The sequence below is a fragment of the Carassius auratus genome, unplaced genomic scaffold (genome assembly GCF_003368295.1).
Source record: "Carassius auratus strain Wakin unplaced genomic scaffold, ASM336829v1 scaf_tig00215828, whole genome shotgun sequence".
NCBI lineage: Eukaryota > Metazoa > Chordata > Actinopteri > Cypriniformes > Cyprinidae > Carassius > Carassius auratus.
In genome coordinates this window covers 288,167-311,059 of record NW_020528261.1, presented here as the reverse complement: position 1 = coordinate 311,059, position 22,893 = coordinate 288,167, and the positions used below count along the sequence as shown (strand labels likewise).

The 22,893-nt window shown below is 36.9% G+C and overlaps 1 pseudogene; it reads right to left on the bottom strand.

Moving 5' to 3' along the window:
* Positions 1 to 17,903: 17,903 nt before the first annotated feature.
* The window catches only part of LOC113095989 (serine-rich coiled-coil domain-containing protein 2-like), a 36,621-nt pseudogene continuing 31,631 nt past the window's right edge, over positions 17,904 to 22,893 (bottom strand).

Sequence of the window (22,893 nt, the reverse complement as noted above, 5' to 3'; positions counted from 1 at the left end):
AAATGTAGCTATCAGCTATTTGATTATCGACCAAAACATATAAATAATTATCAGCTTATCTGTATCGGCCAGAATTTTAGCATTGGTATAATATATTTGAAAATGACATTTTTATTTTTATATATCATCATGAAACTAAACAATGAAACCAGCCTCAGTGCAGTTACGTTTCCATGCTCATGTGTTGTTGCCATGTTTTCTGCACCATCCACACTTCTGGAACATGCAGTGTTATAATATTCATCACAGAGATTCTTTCCTCTCTCCATCACAAAACATTCATCTCCCTGTGGAGGAAAACAAAGCAAGTGAGCCCAGCACAGTGTGTTAGCTGTCAGTGAGCAGGACGAGCGGGGGGACTGGCCTTACCCCATCAGTAATTCTCTCAGCTGAGCCTGGCTCGTCAGAAGAGTGTCAGGCTGTGAGATATTCCATTAGTGACACTCTAACGCCACTGGGAATGTTGGGCCTTGCTGGATTTGAAGCATAAACGTTTGCCATTCTGTTTCATTCAGAATACAACAAACAGCTGGGGAGATTTCCAGGATCTGAGGCCTGTGCTGTTCAGACTCACTTCATGTTTCAAATCCTGTACACACTAATCAGGATTTCTGCAGTTACACCACATGGGGATTTATTTTAAATTAAATTGGCTTTTCCAAAACAATCATTAGCATAAATCACTTTCAAGTATGTTTTAATGGACAGCTGCTCGGCCATTGGCTGAACAGTTGATCATCAAAATGTTGGTGTTGATATTTGCTTGAGATGATGTCATGGGAGTGTGCTGGCTATGTTGTACTTTCATGTGTCTCATAATCTTTAAAATATATAAAATATACAGGATCTACACAGCGCCCCAACTTCACAAATACATGAAAATATATGAACATCCATTTTATTGATTTATGTATGTATGGAATGTGTTTGTGTGTGTGTGTGTGTGTGTGTGTGTGTGTGTGTGTGTGTGTAACCCACTTATACAGGCTCTCACAGTCTGAATGAGTGCAACACTTCTGATTATAATAAACCTATGATTAAAATGATCACTTTTAACTATGGGGTGTCAAGTGTAACCTGACTAATATTGTAGACTGAATAAATGCTTTTCCATTTTTGTACTTTTCATTTCAACAAAAAGCTCATGTCACAAAATGCATTTCAGCCATGAAAAGCTCAGCCGGTGAATTAGATATGTATTTTGTGACATATCCTGTGATTTACAGCCCCTTTCACATTTTGTGGTTAACAATCACTTTAATTTGTTTTAATTTATTAATTAATTTACATTAAAAAACACACTGAAGCACCCTCTAGAGGTAACAGCATTCCCCTTAATAGACCTTTCATCCATCTTCTGTTTAAAGCACAACATATTTCAATCACAAATCCACAATTCAGGCAGATGCAGTAGTCTGGAAATGACAAATGTAATAATGCATAGACAGACACACACACACACACATATATATCAATATTTTACTCATTTAAGGGGGCACTGTAATAGAATGAAGGCATATGGTCCATCAAAACCCTCTTACAACATCAGTCCCTAACCAGCCCCTGGCCACATTCCCAGATGCCACCATGGGAACCGTGTGAGCTATATTTGAGATGGTTAATAGCAACATTGTAAAGACATTATATCTGCTAAAAGCACTAGAGCACAAAGAGAGCAAAGACTGTAGATGATAGTAAAATTGACAGCATGTGGCAGAGTTATTGATATTGGGCACATTTGGCCTTCATTTAATTAACTAAAACGATTGCCTTGCATTAAATAGTGCACTGAAAACATATAAACATATATGTGTGTCAGTCACAATTCAGACAGACAAGATACAGTAGTCTGCAATGGACTATATCATAAATATAATAAACAGTTTTCCCTCCAACATGGTTTCAAAATGCAGTAATTTCAGTATTGATTACTTTACAATAATCAATTAATCTTCTACTGATGGGCACAAATTTTCATGTAACAATTACCTTTCCCTTTAAAATGGCCATGTCGCTGTATTCAGTGCTTTTTAGAGCCTTGCTGAATGTGAACTTTCTGTCTCATTAAACTTCCATCAACCTTTATCAAACTGTGTCTTTCTTTCTCTGTGTCCCCTCTTCATCAGCTCATTCAGCGAGATGAAAGCAGGATTGAAGGATAACACTTTTACCAGGTGCTCTAATTGGACTGAGCTGGAGCAGCAGAGGAAACGGATCACCAGCATCATATCTGTCCCTGACGGTCCTCCTGATCTATTGTTTCACTTTGGGGTGGCACTGACTCCCATGCTGGATTAGAATACTTATTCTCTCACAAACAGGGCAACCCTTTGTTCAGTGCTGCTTGGCATTATTGCTAGAATTCCACAGATAAGAGATATCTTCTGGGAGGACATCTCGGCTATAATAAAAACAAGTGCAAGGGAACTGGCCACTGAGGATGACAAACAAGGCACCTTTGGCTTTCAAGTGTCCAGGCATAAAGGGATAGATACATTTGCTGAAATTTTACTCAACCTCAGGTCTGATGTAAATTTAACATTACATCAATTACTCACCAACAGATCCTCTAAAGTGAATGCTTGTCATCAAAATGACAGTTCAAACAGCTGATTAAAATATCCAAAACAATCATCCAAATGTAATCCACCACAATACATCAATTAATATCTTATGAAGTAAAAAGAGCACGCTTGTAAGAAACAAATCTATTATTAAGACATTTTAATTGTAGCTATACAGGCCAAAATATCCGAGTCCATAGTCTATGGTAATGCCTCCTCCAGTGATAAAGTCCATCCCCTTTTGTCATCTCACATCAAAATCCATGAACATGTTTGTTTAGAACTGTTTTGGACCGAAAAACATTGCTTGATCTGTGCATATTTCTCTCCTGATTCAGACAAGATTACTTTTTCACTGGAGAAAGCAATAGTTTGGATACTTTGAAATACTATTTCAGCAAGAAATGGCGTAATGGCGTAATAGTTTGAAGTAAAAAATATTTTTGATGAATTTGTTTATTACAAACATACAACCGTTGACCTCACAAGACATTTATTGATTTTGAGGGCATCCATTTACTGCACAAAATCTACTGGTGAGTGATGTAATACTAAATTCCTCAAAATCTTTCAAATTTTCAGCAAATTCATTTTAAACTTAGAGTAGCCTACAACAGACAATTGGCATGTGATCAGTGTACACAGACACCATTAATAGCTCTTAGGGTTTTTTTTCTCCTTTGGTTTTTACCCTCATCTAAAGTCATGTGTTTTTGGTAGTTTCATTTTTATATATGTAAAAATGTGCTGGATGCAACTAATGGACATTTTAAATATCTCAAAGGCATTGCCAAAAAAAGCTTCGTTGCTGAGTGTAGGAAAGCAGCCTTATTTACAGCCTTCTACGACTATGACTCGGTTTAAAAGCGAATTGAAAAATACTAAAATAATACTTCAAAAGAGATCAAAGTATGCTGCTTTGTGGAATTCTGGCAAGTCTTTGTAGCTGTGCATTGATCTTGTTCCTTCTTGTGCCTGTGCTAATAGCAGCCAGTCAATACGAGCTGGACACTGCAGACATGACAGAATACTTGACAATACTGTACAAGCCATGACACTGAAGAGGCATAAAGATATAGACTATACAAATCCTCAGACACTCTATCAAACAGCACCAGGAATTTAATGTGAGGACAAAAGATCTTGTCACATCCTCTGGTGTGTGGGAAGTTGTAAAATGATAGGAAGCTAAATGTTTCTATTTCTTCCAAAAGAAGGCAGGACAGAATGCGTCACCACATTTTTTGTTATCCTATACCCCATTTAAAGTTAAAGCAACCAAAACAGCCATTACTTCATCATTAAACTATGTCAATCATGTATGAAAAATACATCCTTTCCAAATTATCTATTTACTTGAAAATTATAACAAGTTTTAGTACTTTTTCAGACTTTTCTTTCTTAATCATGTTTAGCATGAGAATCCAATTCTTTAGCAGTGTAAATTAGTCAGAATTCGTGAAATAGCATTAGACCTCCTCTTTAAGAAAGAATGGGTCCAAACAACACAGAACTACTGCTGCAAAGTGACAGCAAACCTCAATATTTATCAAGAAAAATAACCAAAGAGAACTTCATAAAACCGACATCCATGAAAGAGCTCCAAATACTAACACTTTAATCACAGACACCAATTCAACTGCCAGATGTTTTATATACACTATTCAAAAGTTATGGAAGCTGTAAAGGCAAATGATGGTAAAACACCTTCATAAAAATGATTGCCTATTTCCTATGTAGGTGTTCCAACTGTGTAAATGGGAAAAAAATTCTCACTAGGTACTAAACAGCCCACATTGCACACTTAAAGGGGGGATGAAATGCTATTTCATGCAAACTGAGTTTTTTACACTGTTAAAGAGTTGGATTCCCATGCTAAACATGGACAAAGTTTCAAAAATTAAGTTGTACATTTGAAGGAGTATTTTTGTTCCAAAAAAACCTCTTCCGGTTTGTCACAAGTTTCGGAAAGTTTTTTTCGAGTATGGCTCTGTGTGACGTTAAATGGAGCGGAATTTCCTTATATGGGTCCTGAGTGCACTGAGAGGCTGAGCACAGAGCCTGATCAGAGCGAGAGCGTCGCGAAAAGTCACAAAAGAAGTGTGTTTTTGGTTGCCAGGGCAAGACAACCCTGCATAGATTACCAAAAGAGAAACAGCATTAAGAGACCGATGGATGGAGTTTATTTTTACAGAGCATCAACGGAGTTGTGCAAGTGTTTGTGTTTGTTCCCTGCATTTCGGATTGCACATCGTTTATTTCTTAAGGATAATGCAGTCCCAACGGAAAAGGGTCACGATTGTGTGTTGGAACCACATGCGGTGAGTAAAACTGCTTCAAATATCTCTGTGTTGTGAACTTAGCTATCAGCGCTTAAGCACATCAAGTAAACAACATGCGATGTTGTCATCAAACTGCACTTTCCACATGTACAGCTAAAAAAAAAAAAAAAAAAAAAAAAAAGACGACATAAAGTGGAACTTAGTCATTTTCCAAAACCGCTAAGCAAATATATACAGTTTCAGTACATACCACATAGCATACCGCCTTTGCTGATGCTGCTCTTGTTAAATTTCAGCCTCTGGATCTGTCACAGCTTCCACATGCTCTCAACTCAAAATCATACTCGCGCTCGTGATTCTTTAGCTCCGCCCACACGTCACGCCTCTAGGCGCTCGTGTTTTTTCGGGAAAAATCGGTACAGACTATCTTTCTCTTATAAATATAATAAAAATAAAGACTTTTTGGAGTTATGAAGGATGCAGTACTACTCTATAGGTACTCAAGATTAACAGGATATTGAGTGAAAACGAGCATTTCACCCCCCCTTTAAATGCATTACATACTTTAAAATGCATTCCATATGATCAAAGAAATGTCAAATACTAGCCAAAGGCAAATTATTTAAATGAAATGTATCTGTCCTAATGCCCCTTTTCATGTGAAGTCTAAAACTAGTTGAAAAGAGAGAGGAACATAGAGTGGAGAATCCTGCATGTTGCATGTAAACCAAGGTTAGAGAGATTTTATCGAGCTCTTCGACATCCATAGGTGGCAGAAGCTTGATCAGCTTTTCTATCAGATGCACCCCAGGAGAACCTGTTCCTCAGAAGAACCCCCCCACCGCTCTGAGCTAGTGTGACTGAGAGGTCTAGAATATGTATATTCATCAATAAGACGTCCAAAAATATGCATATTCATCACTTGACAACTGCATGCATATTTATAACTACAGTCCCACCAACCTCCTACAACTTGTTCTGCTGTTAAGATTTTGCCCAATTCCAGTCCAAAAAAGAATGCAAGTAAACTGAAAATAGTAACTTTGCTCTTTGTTTTTCACTGTCAGACACACACTGTAGACATAAGCTACAATAAAGAGAAAAAAGTCAATAATATGCTTCTAATACATGGTCAGACCCACAGCGCAGAGGTCATTTTCTAAGAATACAGTATTTGGGAAAAGTATCATGGAAACAGTGAAAAACAGGGCCAACGTTAGCATCAAACCATATCTATTTAATGTGTCCTACTCCAGTAGAGTTTGTCTAAGAGGATCTCATCTGAGTGCTGTCAGAGCACCGGCGCAGCACTGCAGGGGATCACCTCACATCCTCTCAGTCTTTCCTAGGGGTGGGCAACTCCTGGAGCAGTGCTGCCCCAGATAGGGCAGCCCTCCACTGTGATGATGGAGGAGATGACACCCGGGAGGACTGCGCTTATTCATATCTGACAGACACACTCCAGACCACATCCATTTACTCTCTTCCATCCTGCTAGGATTGTGTGTGGGGGGGTGGGGGGGGGGGGGGTTTGAGGGTATTTGTGCATGGGTTGGCATGAATCCATGTGTCTATCAGGAAACACAGGTGTGTGAGATGCTGCTTTGAGTTAATGTTTCCATAGCTTTTAATTTGCTGGTCAGAGCCTCTTTATTGAATTAAATATTCAGAGCCGGCCATGCTGAACATTTGCTGCATTAAAGAGTGTTTATCCACTTTTGAGAAGCATTTAAAATCATTAAAGATTAAAATGCTTACTGGAACAGTTGTTAGAGTGCCGGTGTTCTGTCCAAGTACTGCAATTTATAAAATCAGCCAGTGAATTGCAAATGTGATGTGACTGTGCTCTTTTTCTTTCTTTTCTTCCTAACCTTCCCTTCCTTCTTCCTTCCCTCAATCCTTTCGTTCCTTTGTTTCTTCCTCCTTTTTCTTCCTTCTAGCCTCACCTGCTTTACAATGCCTTTTCTGTTCTTTTTTTCCTTCTTTCTTTTCCCCTTTTCTTTCCTTTTCATGCACACTTAGAAGAAAAGGTTCAAAAATAAACTTTTTGTTGTTCATGGAGATTGCAACTGTGGGGGAACCTTGGTTCACTTTTTGAAAAGGTTCTAATTAGAACGTGCATTCATGACCCATATCGGTTCCTTTTTTTTTTTACCTTTTTCTAGATAGCAAAAACATTATTATTATTATTATACATTACTAATCCAATTTCACTACAGAAAATCATGATTGTCCATAAACTGTTTAATACATAAATATGTATTATAAACAACACAAATAAATAAACAACAATCAAACATAAATATGTATTAAATAAACCAGAAAATGCATGCTTTCCTTCTTTCATTCCCTCAATCCTTTCTTTCTCCCCTCCATTTAATTTTTGCTTATTCTTTCACAACATATATTTCTACGTATGTATTCATGTAAGGTATTACTGAAAGATGGATTGATAAGAGAAAGACAAAATTCTATAAAAGCTAAATTTTAGTAAACATAATTTTACAACATATACAGTGAGAATGTAAAGTTTAAATTTCCTGTAAGGGATTTCTAGAGGCATCTTTAGAAACACAAGATGTTTCAATGATAAAACATTATAAAATCTAATGGATCACATGGATTGTTTTCCTCTATTATCTAATGTCTGATGTGATGCAGGATGGACTGAACTATATGTTGAAAGAACCCAGTAAGGTCAGTTTCTCCCAGTAGAAAATGTCCATGAAGTTTGTAATCTGGTATGCTATGCGAATACAGAATCTCCAGTGAAATCATGATGTGGCCAGAGCAATGATAAAGGTACACACACAAAAAAAAAAAAAACATATAGCTGAGTATCTTTAAAGCACTCTATACTACCCTCAATCTTAAATCTAAAAAACTATGGACTCCCTGTAACCCAGAAAGTTTCTAAATGACAGAAATCTAGAAAGAAAGAAAAAGCACATATATATATCTAATAAACAGTGAGAAGTGAGTTTATTCAGCATCTACTGTACAGTAACCTGCCATTATTACACTGTAAAATTATTTCAATATAATAGGACTGAGCCATGAAAGGTTTCCTTTTCAATGTCAGTTTCAGCTCTCATTTTAAAATATGACCATAACAGCAGCATACAGTCACACCAATAAGGCCACATTTACTGTGAAGGGCTGTAAGCTGTCAGCCAGTCTTCTCTAGGGGCCATCTGGATTTAGTGACGGACCCCATCACCTATAAACACCATTACAGCAGGCAGGAGCAGGCGCATGCAGAGTGAGATATTGATTAGTCATGTCTTTGCATGGGGTATATGGAAGCGTTTCTGCGGGTGTCTGCTTTTGCTCAGCAATGCCCAAAATGATATTCTGTCATAGGGGGTTCAGTCAACACCTGGTCCTTTCTGGTTCCTGGAGGCTGGAGAAAGTGGATGTTTCTCTGTCACAGCACAGGGCTTAGGGGCTCTGACACATAAATGGGTGATGTGTTTTGGTCTCACCGGCAAGTTATCAAGGGTTTGGGGTGTGTTCAATTATCAGAAAGCAGAGGAGCTCAGTGATTGGTTATTTTTGGTGTTGATCAGAAGGCTGAATCACTTTAGAGGGAGCCTGAGAGCAGCTGTACTGTCTGTCTTTTGGTTGCTCATATAACTCTGCCATGACCACCCTCTGAGAGATACAGATGCATCTCAAAAAAATTGAATATCATGGAAAAGTTCTTTATTTTTTTGTAATTTAAATCAAAAAAGCAAACCTTCTTTTATTCTAGATTCATTGCACACAAACTGAAATTTTTCAATAGTTTTTTTATTTTAATTCTGATGGTTATGATTTACAGCTTAGGAAAATGTAAAATTCAGTATCTCAAAAAATTTGAATATTTTCTCAAAGATCAATCAAAAAAAGTTTTATAAAACAGAAATGTTCAATACTTGGTGGAAGTGGGTTTGGCACTGTGACAACTAGCCCAAGAGGTAGCCAGTATTTATACTAAAATTAATCAAACTAATCAATTTGGAATATTCAAATATTTTGAGATACTGAATTTTTAATTTTCCTAATATTTAAGTCATAACCATTAGAATTAAAACAAAAAATAAATCTTGGAATATTTCAGTTTGTGTGCAATGAATCTAGAATAACTAGAAGGGTAGCTAGTGACACACATAAAGAAATGGTCTTCACTGGGTATGGAGCGTTACAGTACTCCTGGGAGGTGAATTAGACTCACTGCATACTTATACAGAACGAAGCATTACAGAGGTGGAAAAGAACGTAAAACAAAAAACAAACAACTTTCAGTAGCCTGTCATTATCACACACCCTGTATGTGTAGAATCGTTTATAAACTCTTACTGATCTTTTCAGAAATGCTCAGGGACACAGACTTTTTCAGCAGCTGGGTCCCATTTCTATCGCACTTCAGAATGCCCTGCCTAACATTTGATCTGTCATATGAATCCTCCAGCTGAAGCTGCTAATTGGGGGCCAAGCGTTTGATTATAGAGGACTCTGGAGAGAACTGTGTGCTTGGAAGGTATCTCTGTAACTCTGTAAGGGTTCAGCTGTTTATAAAAATGATGGAGGTCTTATTCTTATGGAGAACTTGGAAGTTGTCTCCTGGGTGATGGCGACTGTCTGGCTTTCTCAGTTCACTGAAGGCACTAACGTGCTGTTTGAAGACTTCCCCTGAAGATGCCCTTAAGCTGTATCCAGTTCTTCAGGTCAATAAAAGCAATAAATTCTCCAGACTAAAGCCTTTGAAATGGTAAAATAAAAATATTCATTTATCACAGCCTCAGTAAGTGGAAGGAAATATACTGTATGTCTTTAATAGAGCCAAACTCACTCAGCCAAACACTGGCAATTCATCAAAGCCATACAGCCATATATTTCTTTGAGCGGTTAACTCTCTCATCAACACATTTTAGATATAATCATATTTCACTTTTGTGGTTTGGCTTACAAACACATCAAAATAATAAAAATAGAAAAAAAAAAGAAAATTAATGAGTAAATCAGATTCTGTTAAAGCCTCAGCAATATTTGGTTGAATAACACGATACACAGAAGTGGATTCAACCACACTATAATACATTTATTTTTATAATAAATATAGTTGTTTAATTATATTAAACATTAATGTGGATATTTTTTATCACCAAACCCTAAGCTTACTGTACCCCTAACAACTGCACAAGAAAGAAAAAAAACAATATTTTATTTCTAAATTAATGATAAACCACCATATAGTAGTCTATTTTATGCACTAGCACTGGCTGTGGATAATAAAAAAAGGCCTGCTAAAGAATTAAATAAAACAATAAAAAGTTCTCTAGCTCTGTGAGGGTTCTCGACAGTTCAGGCCAAGTATTTTCATTCAGACTATTATGACTATTATGACTATTAGTATTTATTATGAGTATTTATTACCTAAAGGGGGGCAGATTAGAAGTTTGTCATTTATACTGCAATGCTGAACTTTGATACACCTGCATTAGAAGACAGAGAAGTCTTTGCATATACAGATAGCTTCTATTTCTGTTGATCCACAAAAACATATAAATTGCAATTATTGGATAATAGACTCAAGTGCAACAGCGTATACAGAGACTGCCCAAGTGAAGCCAAGTGTGCTCAAGAGGAACCTAGTTACTGGTTTATTGACATTAATTATCCAAAATCCTATAATGTGATATAACTAGCAAGCAAATCTACAATCCATTAAAGATCGACCTGATATACTGTATAAACACAATTAATGGGGGAAAAATAAGCAAGTTTCCACTTTAAGCCACTTAATTTGGCTTTGAATGCTAATGGATGATTCTCTCCAGGTATTACAGACCTTAAACCATCAAAGAAGCCTGCAGCTCTCGTTAAAAAAAAAAAAAAAAATATATATATATATATATATATATATATATATATATATATATATATATATATAAATATTTGAAAGAAAAAAAGTGAATGATTATGTGTTTTTAGGTACTTTGGAAGAAAATAACTTAGTGGCTAAGGAAAAATGGAAACATAAACAGGCAAAAGTTTTGTCTCCAGGGGCTTTTTCCACAGGCTTTGTAATCTGCCTTTGGCAAGTGCAGGGAAGCTGTGATTAAACGGAAGCTCACTGTGCACTTCTGAAACAGCAAGAGAAAGAACTATAGAGAGTAGAAACTAATTATAATAAAGAATAGCTTTGGTAAACTATGGGAAAGAGCTCCTGAGGACAGAACAAACATTGAAGAGGAAGGGACTGTATTCATAACATAACTTTACAAATCTACAAAATGTTATGTAAACCTGAAACAGGAGACTTGAGGGAAAAAATCTCACACCAAAAAATTACAATCAAGTTATTATATTACTTACCTGCTTAATATCATGTTTTGCTTTTTCTACAGGGCACTAAAGGAGGAATTCTGAATACTGTGCTGGTAACTGCTCTTCTTGAATGGAGACGGAGGCTTTTAAAACATTAAAATAGGAAGCAAAAGCACAAAAAGCTCCATATGACGACAGCCAGCTGTTAGCCACTGTGACTGGTGAGTTAGTGAGTTAAACTCAAGAACAGACAGTCTGGCTTTTGAATCAAACATTCAGACCTTTCTGTGGACCAATAAATTGAAAGATCTGACTCCAAAAAAGACTTCGTTCATGAATCAGACACTGCTACGTCTCCCATGAATGTATCAAGAAGAATTAGGATGGATGTCAAGAAGTTTTTTTTTTTTTTACCAATAATGACTTACATTTTGGTCTGTTTCTCACACAGGTATCATAAGACTTGCAATGCATCAAAAGGACTACTTTCATGATACTTTAATAGTGCTCTGGTATCTTTTTTGAAGCTTGAAATTCCTTTCACCATTCATTGTCTTCATCCTTTTTTGTTCTGCAGAAGAAAGAAAAACAGAGAAAGTCATAAAGGTTTGGAATGACATAAGGGTGAATAAATGATGACACAGTTTTCACTTTTGGGTGAACTATCCCGTTAAGCACCTCTGTTGTATTCTCTGGTACAGCATCGATGTTCCTAACTTCATCAAACACACCATTCTGGTGATAAATAAATGCTGCATATATAGTGTTTAAATATTTAGTAAGAGAAGGAAAAAGTTTAGCATTTTTAAACTTCCAAATGCTGCACAGTTTTTAGACAATATAACCAAGACCTCTTCAAATATTTACATCATTGCAAATCCCCAGAGGCTTCCGGCAACACTGATTTTAAATAAATAACCCACTCCCACACATATTTACACGCTATGCAGCCACCAATTTAATAAGATCTCTTCAGCTGAAACTAATGTAAGGAGGTTTTCTGCGGACTAAAACAGCCCATTTTTCATTCACAGTTAAATGAGTTACCCTGCTCCTATATGGTTAAATACTATAAATGTAACTGTAGAGATTTTGATTGAATATGGTCGATTTGACTCATGTCCCTCTCTGTGCTTCATTTCAGATTTTTATACCAGGTCACACCTCAAATGATCTGTGACTCACTGACAGACTGTCAAGCATAAGACTTAAGGATTTATTTCAAGTACACTTCAATATAAACTTCACATAAACTCTGGACTGAGCCGTTTGGTTGATGTTATGGTTCTTTGTTTTTTTTTTGTGTGTGTGTTCAGTTTACTGAATTGTTTTCATCATCCCTTTCTGCTTCCATTCACATTTGTGTTGTTATATTTACCATGGAGGACATGACTGAATATCAGAAACTGTTTCCAGGGGGTTGTTACGAAACATGGGTGTCAAATTTGATTAAACTGATTCTTTCACGCTACCTAATTTTCTCCACTTGCTTGGTTACTGAATAAAACCAATTCAGGTCTGTCGAGGTAGTAGATTATACCTGTGCTTGGTGGCTTTCTAAATTCATTTTTTCCTTTAATTAGTTTTGCCTACAGTAGAGTCCGTCCCATAGCAAACTGCCGGAGGGAGCCTGGCTGATTACCCTCTTTATTTCCCTGTTTCTTGTTAATAAGCATGAGGTTCAGTGATTAATGGTAAACTGTGTCTCAAATGAACTTTGTGTTATTATAGTGTCACTGATTCAGATATATACATTCTCAAATTCGTTTGTTATTGATGTGCAGTTGTGCTTGTACGATTTCAACCCTCACTAGGTTTCTGCAGGTCATTTTAAATCCAACCATTGCCTAGAGCAGTATAAATATTACACCATATTCTTTTTGAAAGGAAAAGCCATTTCTTGAGCAGAGAGATGACAGATTGAAAGCTTATCTGACTGGACAAGCTTTGCATGAGAGCTATTGAATTGTGCAAAAAAAAACAAAACTATATATATATATATATATATATATATATATATATATATATATATATATATATATATATATATATATATATATATATATTGTGTGTGTACAATATCAGACTTTATTATTAATTTCTTAATTCCTAGTGGATATTACACATTCCATCTGTTTTAAAAGCTAGTAATATGTATAAATCACTCCCAAACAAGTATTCTGTACAGGAATGAAGTGTGTATCAGACAGTAATCAATTATTGTTAACCATACAAAATTTTGATTTGAGCTTACAACCACTAAAATATTCATTCAGCGGTTACTGATGGACAAAAGCTCATTAATGCTTCATCAAACATAGGCTTTAACAATGATGGTTGATTCATCAAGGATTATTCTGATAAAACAGCCATTAAAAATAGATAATGCAACAGAGAGAAAAAAAAAATCTTTTCATTAAAGATCATCTCATCTAAAAAAAAAACTCATTATCAATAAAGTATGAAAAATGGCAGGGAAAGCTGTTTGTGGCTTTTTCAAACATTCATTTGACATATATAAATAAATATTTCAATCATTCATATATGTTTTTTTCGATCATAAGTGAAGCTGGATGGTTTTCTGTGGAGGTCTTTCGCTGATTCTAGCAGATTTCTGACTGTTTAGTGTACTAGATCAGTATTTATTAACTGGTTTTGTTTTGCCTAAATTTGGTTTCTAAATGTCTTTTGAATTTTGATGGTTTCATGTTCTTAGCAGCCAAAAATTGACTGCTCAGAGAAGTTTATGGTTGCCCCTCTTTGCAAGAAATTCAGTAATTCATGTAGTGTGAGTCATATTTTATTCCACTTGGAAAAAAAATATTCAAATAAATGTAATAAATTTTTATATATTATTTTTAATCTCATTTTTACACTTAAGTAAGCCTATTTATTTTCCCTTCCTAACGAGGCATGATTTCTTGGTTTGAAATAATTGGCATATTATAAATTGCATTTGCATATTTATTTTTCCTTGTTTCCCATTTTTTGAAAGCAACCCACCCGTTGAGAACTATTCTTCTAAAATTCATCAGTCATGAACAAAAGCACTCAGCTGCATGTACAACATACTTCAGACATCAAGTGCACTGATCTGTCTAGAATTGCACAGGTTACTAATCCACAAAACAAGCATCTGGCAAACTGCCATCCTGTAAGACAGTGGTTCTCAATTCCAGTCCTCATGTACCACCGCTCTGCATATTTTGCATGTCTATCTTATTTAACACACCTGACTCAGATCATCAGGTTGTTAGAAGTGAGCACCGTGCATGAACTGTGTTCAGATTGACAGATCACTACACAGTGTTCATTGCTCCCTACTCCCTGAGCACGGGAAATCTGTTGAAGTTTATTTCACTTCCACCACAGCTGCAGCTTCTTCACACACAGATGAAACTTACTAGAGAAGTGTGAAGTGTGACATAACATACTTCGGTAGCACTTTATTTTACAGTCCTGTTCCCCATGTACATACTATGTACTTATTATAGTAATCACAATAACTATGTAATAACTAGGTACTAACCCTGAACCTACCCCTAAACCTAACCCTACCCCATGTAGATACCTTGTATTACCAGAACTTTCTTAGATAAATACACTGTAAGTACACTATAAGTACATGTTAGTACACGTACTGTAAAATAAAGTGCAACCCATACTTCTGTAAATAAATACAATTTGAATTCACATCTCGCACACTTTAACGGCATTTGAATTGAACATATACACTCCCTTCAAGCTGGAATCATGGCCAGATATCCTGTGATGTCCACTTATGACCTTACTCGTACAAATTCTTATGATTTGTGAAAAATCTTACGTGTTTTACGAGGTGGTAAATTAGCCCCTAAACTTAACAATCACTGAAATCATATAAATTTAGCCACATCGTAAAATATGTATGAATTGGCCATGAGATAGCTTTGCAGATAAATACAAAGCGGGGGAGTCATGAGGACTGTAATTGAGAACCACTGCTGCTGCTGCAAATATATATTTACATTTGCAGCAGCAAAAAACTAACAAGATGGCAGTTCACTTGTGCACTGAATACATGCAGCCGGTTTAGAGGGAGCACAGAGACAGATCTGGAAAAAACTAATGGTTAAAGCTCAGGGCTGGTAAACAGAAGATTGCAGGTCTGATCCCTACAGGGAATCTCCTCATAGTTCAACTGTATATCATACTTGAATAAACAAAAATGTAATAAATAGGATTACTCATAGTCTCAGAGATGAAACTATCAAAGATCCTAGAAAATAACTTATAGAGTGGCTTATATGTACCATGGTAGTGTCCAGCTCTACGTGTACTGCAGGCTTGTATTGTGTTTTCATGCTGACAGGATTATAGCTGCATCTCTGAACAGAAAGTAAAGTGATTATGGGGTTACTATGTTAGGCATTTAATTTAATGGCATTTAATTTAATAACAGCCATGAATTATGAAATGGCAATCAAGAGTGTGGCACTGAGAATTATTTCAAACATGACTGTGGAAATGCATTCTACGTGAGAAGGGGGGATAACTTTAACATCCAAATGGTAATTGATTCATACAGAACAGAACCCAAAGCCCAATTTGTAACTAAACTGCTATTATTATATGCATAGAAAGTGTTGCTTGTCAGTGACTGCATGAGGAACTTCAAGCCCAACAGATGTGTTTTCAAGCAATGGGAGACCAGCTCACTTTATTATTGTGTCCTCACAAAACCCTATACGACAGAAGATTGTGTAAATCGCTTATTTTTAACATTTTCTGGGTCTTAACAAGTTCAGCATCTGATGCTTGGGGGGGGGGGGGGCTCTGCTAAAACTCACAGCATGCACCTCTCACATGAGTTATGAACATAACTGTTAAAATGGACATCGAGATGAAAATGTATTGAAACAGGCCTCAGTCTTCACAATGCTTTAAACAACTGTGTTCATGATGACCTCCTTGTGTGTTTGCAGGACAGCAAAACCTTCTTCAATGGGCACTGAATACAGAGCTTCAAGTGTTGTCTGACCTCTAGGCAGCCTGTAAGAAGAGTTTAAGTACTCACTCCAGTGAGTGCGTGGTTATGAAGAGCAGAGGTTCAAGTGGGGCATGTCTGAGTGCTTGATACTACTCTAACGTTCCTCTTCTCTAAGACAGCACATCCTATTCAAGCAAACGGATACACATTTTTCTGCATTAAACTGCTCTTCTGCACTTGATTTGCTTAAAACTTAATATTTTTTTCCCATAATAGTTTTTATATTAGTATATTATTAAATATTAACCTCAATAACCATTTATGGACTGCATTGTAAAGCTTGTGGCAAAGACCTCAATAGTCCTCTGACCTAACCTTGCTTGGAAAAGCAATTTTATAGAGAAAAAGAGAAATAAGTGAGAGAAAAGTGGACAGTGTTGGCTCTTTTTGTTTTCTCTTCTCCATTTTCCAAACCTTTCTTTCTATAGTTTTTTATTACAAGGAAATTTAAAGACTGTCAGTGCCTTTGTTTTGGATTGAAATAAACAAATGAACAACAGAAAAACAAACCTGCTCTGGAGGTCCAGATAATCACAGACAACAATTATGTAATTAATTTCTTTCACACTGCATTCTCCAATCTCTCTTCCCTATTTCTTTGTCTCTCTCTCTCTCAAAAAAACCGCACACATACCCAATTTATCCAGTCAAGAGACCATTAGACACTCAGCATCGACTGCAAAGATACCCATCTACTATCTTGACCTCTAGATTACAGTTCGAAAACATGATTGGTGGGGCAGATGGGATCAGAAGATCAACACTTTAACTACAAGACTCCAGATAAGTCCTCCATTCAGTTCCTGTTCTGTGCTACAATAGCAATCAGTGTCCTGGTTGGAGTTAACCCTCCTACACTCAACTTCAAAGCCAAATACACTTCAAACACCTATACAAGCTTCTACTGGCTGACTGACCAGGCCAGTCTCACCTTAGCAGGCCTCTTTGACACTTCCTAGTAGATCAAAAGAAGAAGAAAACTTCACTTGCTGATAAAGTTACTGAAAAAGTCAAAAATATAAATAAATAAAAATATAAGAAAATAAAAGCTTCCAACTTTCCAAGCAGGAAATGCAGAGATTTAGGCTGTACATCAACACCACTTGTATTTTGCACTGCTGCAGAGAATTTAAGGATGCCAGCATTTTCAGTTCAGTGCACTGAGAAACGAGAATGACTTGTTGGCAGCAGCATAGCGTTCCTGGATCTCTGCCCTTCAACAAATCTTCACACAATCATCAACGCCCTGAGAAGGGATACAGGCTGTCAGCAACAAGACATTTGAAAAAGACAAACGCAGATTATATGTGGTCTATCTATTTATCCGTCCATCTATCTGTAGTATCTATATAGTAAAATCTATAGTAAAATATCGTCAAATCGTCAAGACAATTTCCAGACTGTTTTTGGTGTAATTGCACGATGAAACTGAAGGAATAAAATTGTATTTCTCTGTATACCCACCTATGTTGGAGAAACAATGCTGAAACTTTTCTTCAGAAAATGCTTAAGTTCAGCTCTTATTTGTCTTTATTGTCAAGGCTGTTTATACACAGTGTTTAGGGCAGACTCTGAGGATATTAAACAATTCTTTCCTAATGTGTGGATTCTTAGTATAATGAACAGTGGCATAAAGCAGCCCTGAAAAAAAGAAGAGCTGTAGCAATCCACGCAAATGAATGTCTGACACAAAGAAATTGCAACAAAGAGTGTGAATTATATTCCTTCACTTTATTAAAGTCTCACAACTTCCACTGGACCAGGGCACACAGGGACAGAACATTAAAACACAAACAGCCAAATAAAAGTAGTTGCACACTATAAGATGACAGCAAATTAAACCGGTCAAAAAGACCACAGTCTCTCCAGTGTTGGGGTTGAAATTTAAAGTGCTTGAATTCATTCATCTTTTAGTAAACACCTCTTCTGTCCATACAAACAGGTTGTAGCTGTTGTATTCATGAAGCTACAATGAAGCAATGGTAGCATTCTGAAATTGCTGCATACTTTCATGTCAAAGCAGTTGGAAAAAAACATGACAAGATATGAACTATATGGAAGGGAAATTGTTAAGTTTATAGTAAGTGTTTGTTTCAGACACTTTCATGCTTTCAAAGAATTGTTCAGGTTATAAGAACCAAGGTGGTGTCATAAACACATGGGCAGCAAGTCATAAATGTATTTTACACAACAGTATCAGGTCTTTGTATAGGTGCACTTAATAATGCAATTAGGAAATATACCTAGTATTTTATTGATGCAATTAACTGTTCTTGATTAAGGTTTTTTCTTTTTTGGTTTTGTTTTTCTACACTGCGGCTCCTTAATGGTTATTAGTTAAAGGTACTGCCATCTTTGCAGATATTCTTGAAACGTTGAAGTTCTAGACGCATCTAAAGACGCAGTTTATACAAAAATGAAAATGTCATTCCAAACCTGTTTTTTTCTCTGTGGAACACAAAGGAATATTTAACCTTTTTTTTTTTTTTACTTACTGCCCATTGGTCAAAGTCAATGTGGTCCAAAATGCAAGCAGACAGGATCGTTTTTGTGCTTGACTTTCACTATATGGACTTTTTGCTAAAGATCTACTTGTGTCTCCCACAGAAGAAAGTCATCATACTTTGGAATGACATAAGCAGTTTTTGAGTGAACTATCCCTTTAATTATACACTATTTTTTGTGTGTGTATCACCTCATTTGTTAACAGGCAAATGAAAGATAAGATGCTCCTATCTGTAAACAGACACTGACATGAGCGATTCACCTCTGACCACAGCAGACGGAATCAATGTACTTCTGCGACTTTGCATTAGCAAGTAGACAGCGTATTATGTGTGGCCTCTCCTCCTGCACACGTACACCGATAAAAAGAGAGACAGAAAGAGAGAGAGAAATACAAACAAAGTGCGTCCAGAGCATTATAAAACAAGCCCTCCATCGATTTTATGCTTAGTATAACCACAGAGTTGGGTGAGAGAGAGAAACACACACACAAATATCCTTCTTCTATTGATTTACTTTAGTTGGTTTTAGACATGGCTGCCCGTCTCTGCTCAGGGTGTGTCTAGAAGTATATGGCCCACGTAAGAGCATGTTGTAATACCCAATGCCCCTTGTATGGTGGAAAAAAGGAAACATTTTTTCTTTAGAATAAACTTCCACTTTGAAGGTTAAGGGTATATATATTGATACGTATACACCCTCTGATACATATATTGCACAAACACACAGAGGTGGGTTCTTGCATATTTAAAATCATAGTACAGATAAGTCCATGTGCTTCCATGAAGTGGATTTTGTTGTATATTTATGTATTAGAGTGTGCATTATGTATCAAGGCATGCCAAAAGCACAAAAACTCAAAGTACAGACAATCTTATCAACCTTCTGAGACATATTTATGTAATCTGACCTTAAGAAAGAGAAACATTTCCATAAGGAGAACAAACTGAAAACCATTCTCCTTAGAAAACAGCTACTGGTAACAAAAGCAACCTCTACAAATCATTCAAACCTAATGGCAAAAGACAAATTGTCCAATTTTTCCATGAATGATAATGTTTTAAGTATCATTACTTGCGGAGCCAAAAATAAGTTAGTGCAACATCAAGACAAAAATCTTTTTCAAAAATTAAGAAATTGCTCAGGTAGGTACTTTATGTATATTTAAAGTTTCACCGCAAGAGTATTTCTATTCCAAAGACAAGGCAAAAATGTTATTCCTGCAGCACTGGAACAGACCAAACAGATTAATAAAGGCATTTTAACTGTAAACATCTTAATGTATAAATAATGAAAAAGCATTATAGCAATATTGTATTCAACTAATGTGGGGGAGGGGAGGGTTGAAACAGCAAGTTTATGCTTTGAGCATGCCATAATCCATAAAAAAAGAACCTTGTTAACACATGAGGCATAAGCCTAATTAAACTGAAAATCATCTGATCATGACTGCAGCCAAGGTGAAAATAAAGGGAACAATGTCAGTGGCGTGCATACCCACCTGCCAAAACACTGTCTATAGGTCAAAGAGACTGCTGCACTTGGAAACAAGACGTTATGTAGGAATGCAAACGAAAGAAAAAAAAAAGATTTTGTAGCTTGCACTGTTTTCTTCGTGTTTATGTGGTGGATTCAGACAAAGATGAGAAATGAGGCATAAAGTAATACACAAACAGATCAGATCACAGCAGACCGAGAAGTTTTCCTTTGGAAACTGGAGAGAAGACTTGGGTCACATGACATAATGACTCTCTCTTTTAGACAAGATCTGTGAGGCTGCAAAAAAAATAATATGCGTTTTCGCAGTTAAACCTCAGGAGGTTGGTGTTGTAAATGTCATATTCACCCACTAAATGAGTTGGTGTCCTGAGGGCACACCGCATGGGGAAATAGCCAGACACAGAGAGTGTCTTGAATAATCTCCACAGGCAGTCAATGACACAGCACTCACGTCGTCTTTGACGTTTGTTGAGTATTAGTACAAAGACTTCTCTAGTACTCGTTTTCTGCTTTCGCCTTCTCTTTCAGACTGAATTTCTGTCTGTCAGTCTTTTCTTCAGTTTATCAATCCATTAGGATCCAGCTAGATTATAATTGTCTTGTATGGTTGATGTAATTGTGAGTGGTAAAGGTTTCTTAGTGGTTAAGGAATTATGATCAGTGACTTTTAGTTTGAAGTGATAGAGCAATTTTGCGCGATAGATTCGCTGATTGTGACAATACTTTTTGTTGCATAGTTAGATGCGATAGCTTAGCTGCTTTGTTTAGCTTAAAACATTATCTAGCCACTAACACCACCTAGTCTAGTGCAAGCTGCATGTGTGTTCATGCATTCAGGGAGGTAGCCTTATCAGTGTCTATGGCTGCAGCTGACCCTCACTGGATCTTTGGCTTTTTAAGTCTTGTGGAGACGCCAAGCAGTACCGGAGCATTGTGTTGTGGGTCAGCCTCACTCCTGACCACTGCTGGCCAAGGCTGAGAGAGCCGGCCGCGAGTAATGTTGTGGTTCCCTGCACTGAAGCATGGCAAACCTCTGGACAGAGGAGGAGGAAGAAGCTGCAGGGCCTGGTGGATCACTGAGGATCCTGGTTTTGGGTTTGACCCACTACCGCCCCCTATAGACAGAGCAGGGAGAGTTACCCATTTGTGTAGACGTGGAGGTTGCAGGACACGCGGGCTGTGCTGCAGGAGATTGTTTTGACGGCTTTCAGGGGTCAATTTCGCAATCTGTTCTCCAGCCCCTGGTGAGTCATTCTCACTGTCGTCTTGTATGCGAAGGTGGGTGCTAAGCAACCGGCTCAGCTCTTCTGGGTCAGGCAGAGATTTTGACTCCATGTGAGGGTCTTTAGCAGGAGGAAGAATTGGAAAGGTGCAGTTGGCTGGAGGACAGGACACAAGAAGCCATTCCTCTTCGGTGCATGCTTCATTGTGGCCCCCGGTGGGGACTATTCTTGCTAGTTTTCCCTGGATGAGGATTTCTTTGGGGATGTGACTGATGGGCTGAAGTATTTGAGACTGCAAAAGACAAAACACAACAATATTTATCACAATAAACCAGGATTGAGATCTGTGATCAGGGGCTAAATTCCCATAGTCAGTGTATGGGACTGATATCTGTATTAATTTACAGGTGTGACTCTCGTATAATCCCATTCATAGAACAGTTTACAGAAGCAGTTATAGCAATGCTGTAAAAAAGGGGATTTTAACTGACAGCAACTGCTGCTAGTCTTGTTCACATAGCAATGGTTAGTCAAAATCACTGATAAAATTTGGCTGCAATTCTAAGAAATAAATTAGTCACTTAGGTTACAAATTTGGTTATCTACTTTAAAACCAAATTGTGCTTGAACCAGCATTGTGCACAATTCAAAAACTGAGAAGGCCTTTTAACTTCCAATTCAATTCCTGAATTCATGATGAAAGAAAAAAGAATTCAAATGAACTAGAATCCAAATAAATTCTTTAAACTGACAATTTTAAATCACACTTTAGTTTGGGGACCAATTCTCACTATTACCTAACAATTAACTATGACTACTGCTTCAGTAAACTACTCATTTGCTGCTCAATAGTAGTTGGTAAGGTAGTTGGTTATGTTTAGGGGTAAGATTTAAGGCTGGTCAAATGTGCATCATGAGTTCTAATAAACAGCCAAAATAAAGTAATATGCATGCTAATAAGCAACTTGTTAATAGTGAGAATTGGTTAGTTGACTGTTGAGTTGCGAACCAAATGTGACAATAATATGGTAATAGAATTGTTTTGGGTGGATGAGCATGTATGCATGAGAGTTTCAATAAAGACAACTGTACACCATGACAGTGGCGCAAGTCCTTGTTTCCTTCTCATTCACTCTCTTGTTTCTAATGAGCTGCAAAAGAAATGTACTGAAACCACAGCACCCCCTACTGGCTAACAGTGATTTCGTGCAGCCTGCTACATTTCTACTCAGCCAGGGACCATTATCTCCAAATACAAACACAAAACAATTGTATCACATGCCATCAACATGCTCATTCCTCACTTAAAGAAAGCAGGTACAAGGGGGTAAAAGCGTGTGTGTGAGAGTTTATGTGCAGGAAGTTTGCCAGCGAATAGTATTGTATTTAATATAGAATTGTGAGGTACAGACAGTCACATCCTCTATGTATAATCACAAAGACTCAGGGGTGCAGACACATGTACAGACACCTTCAGA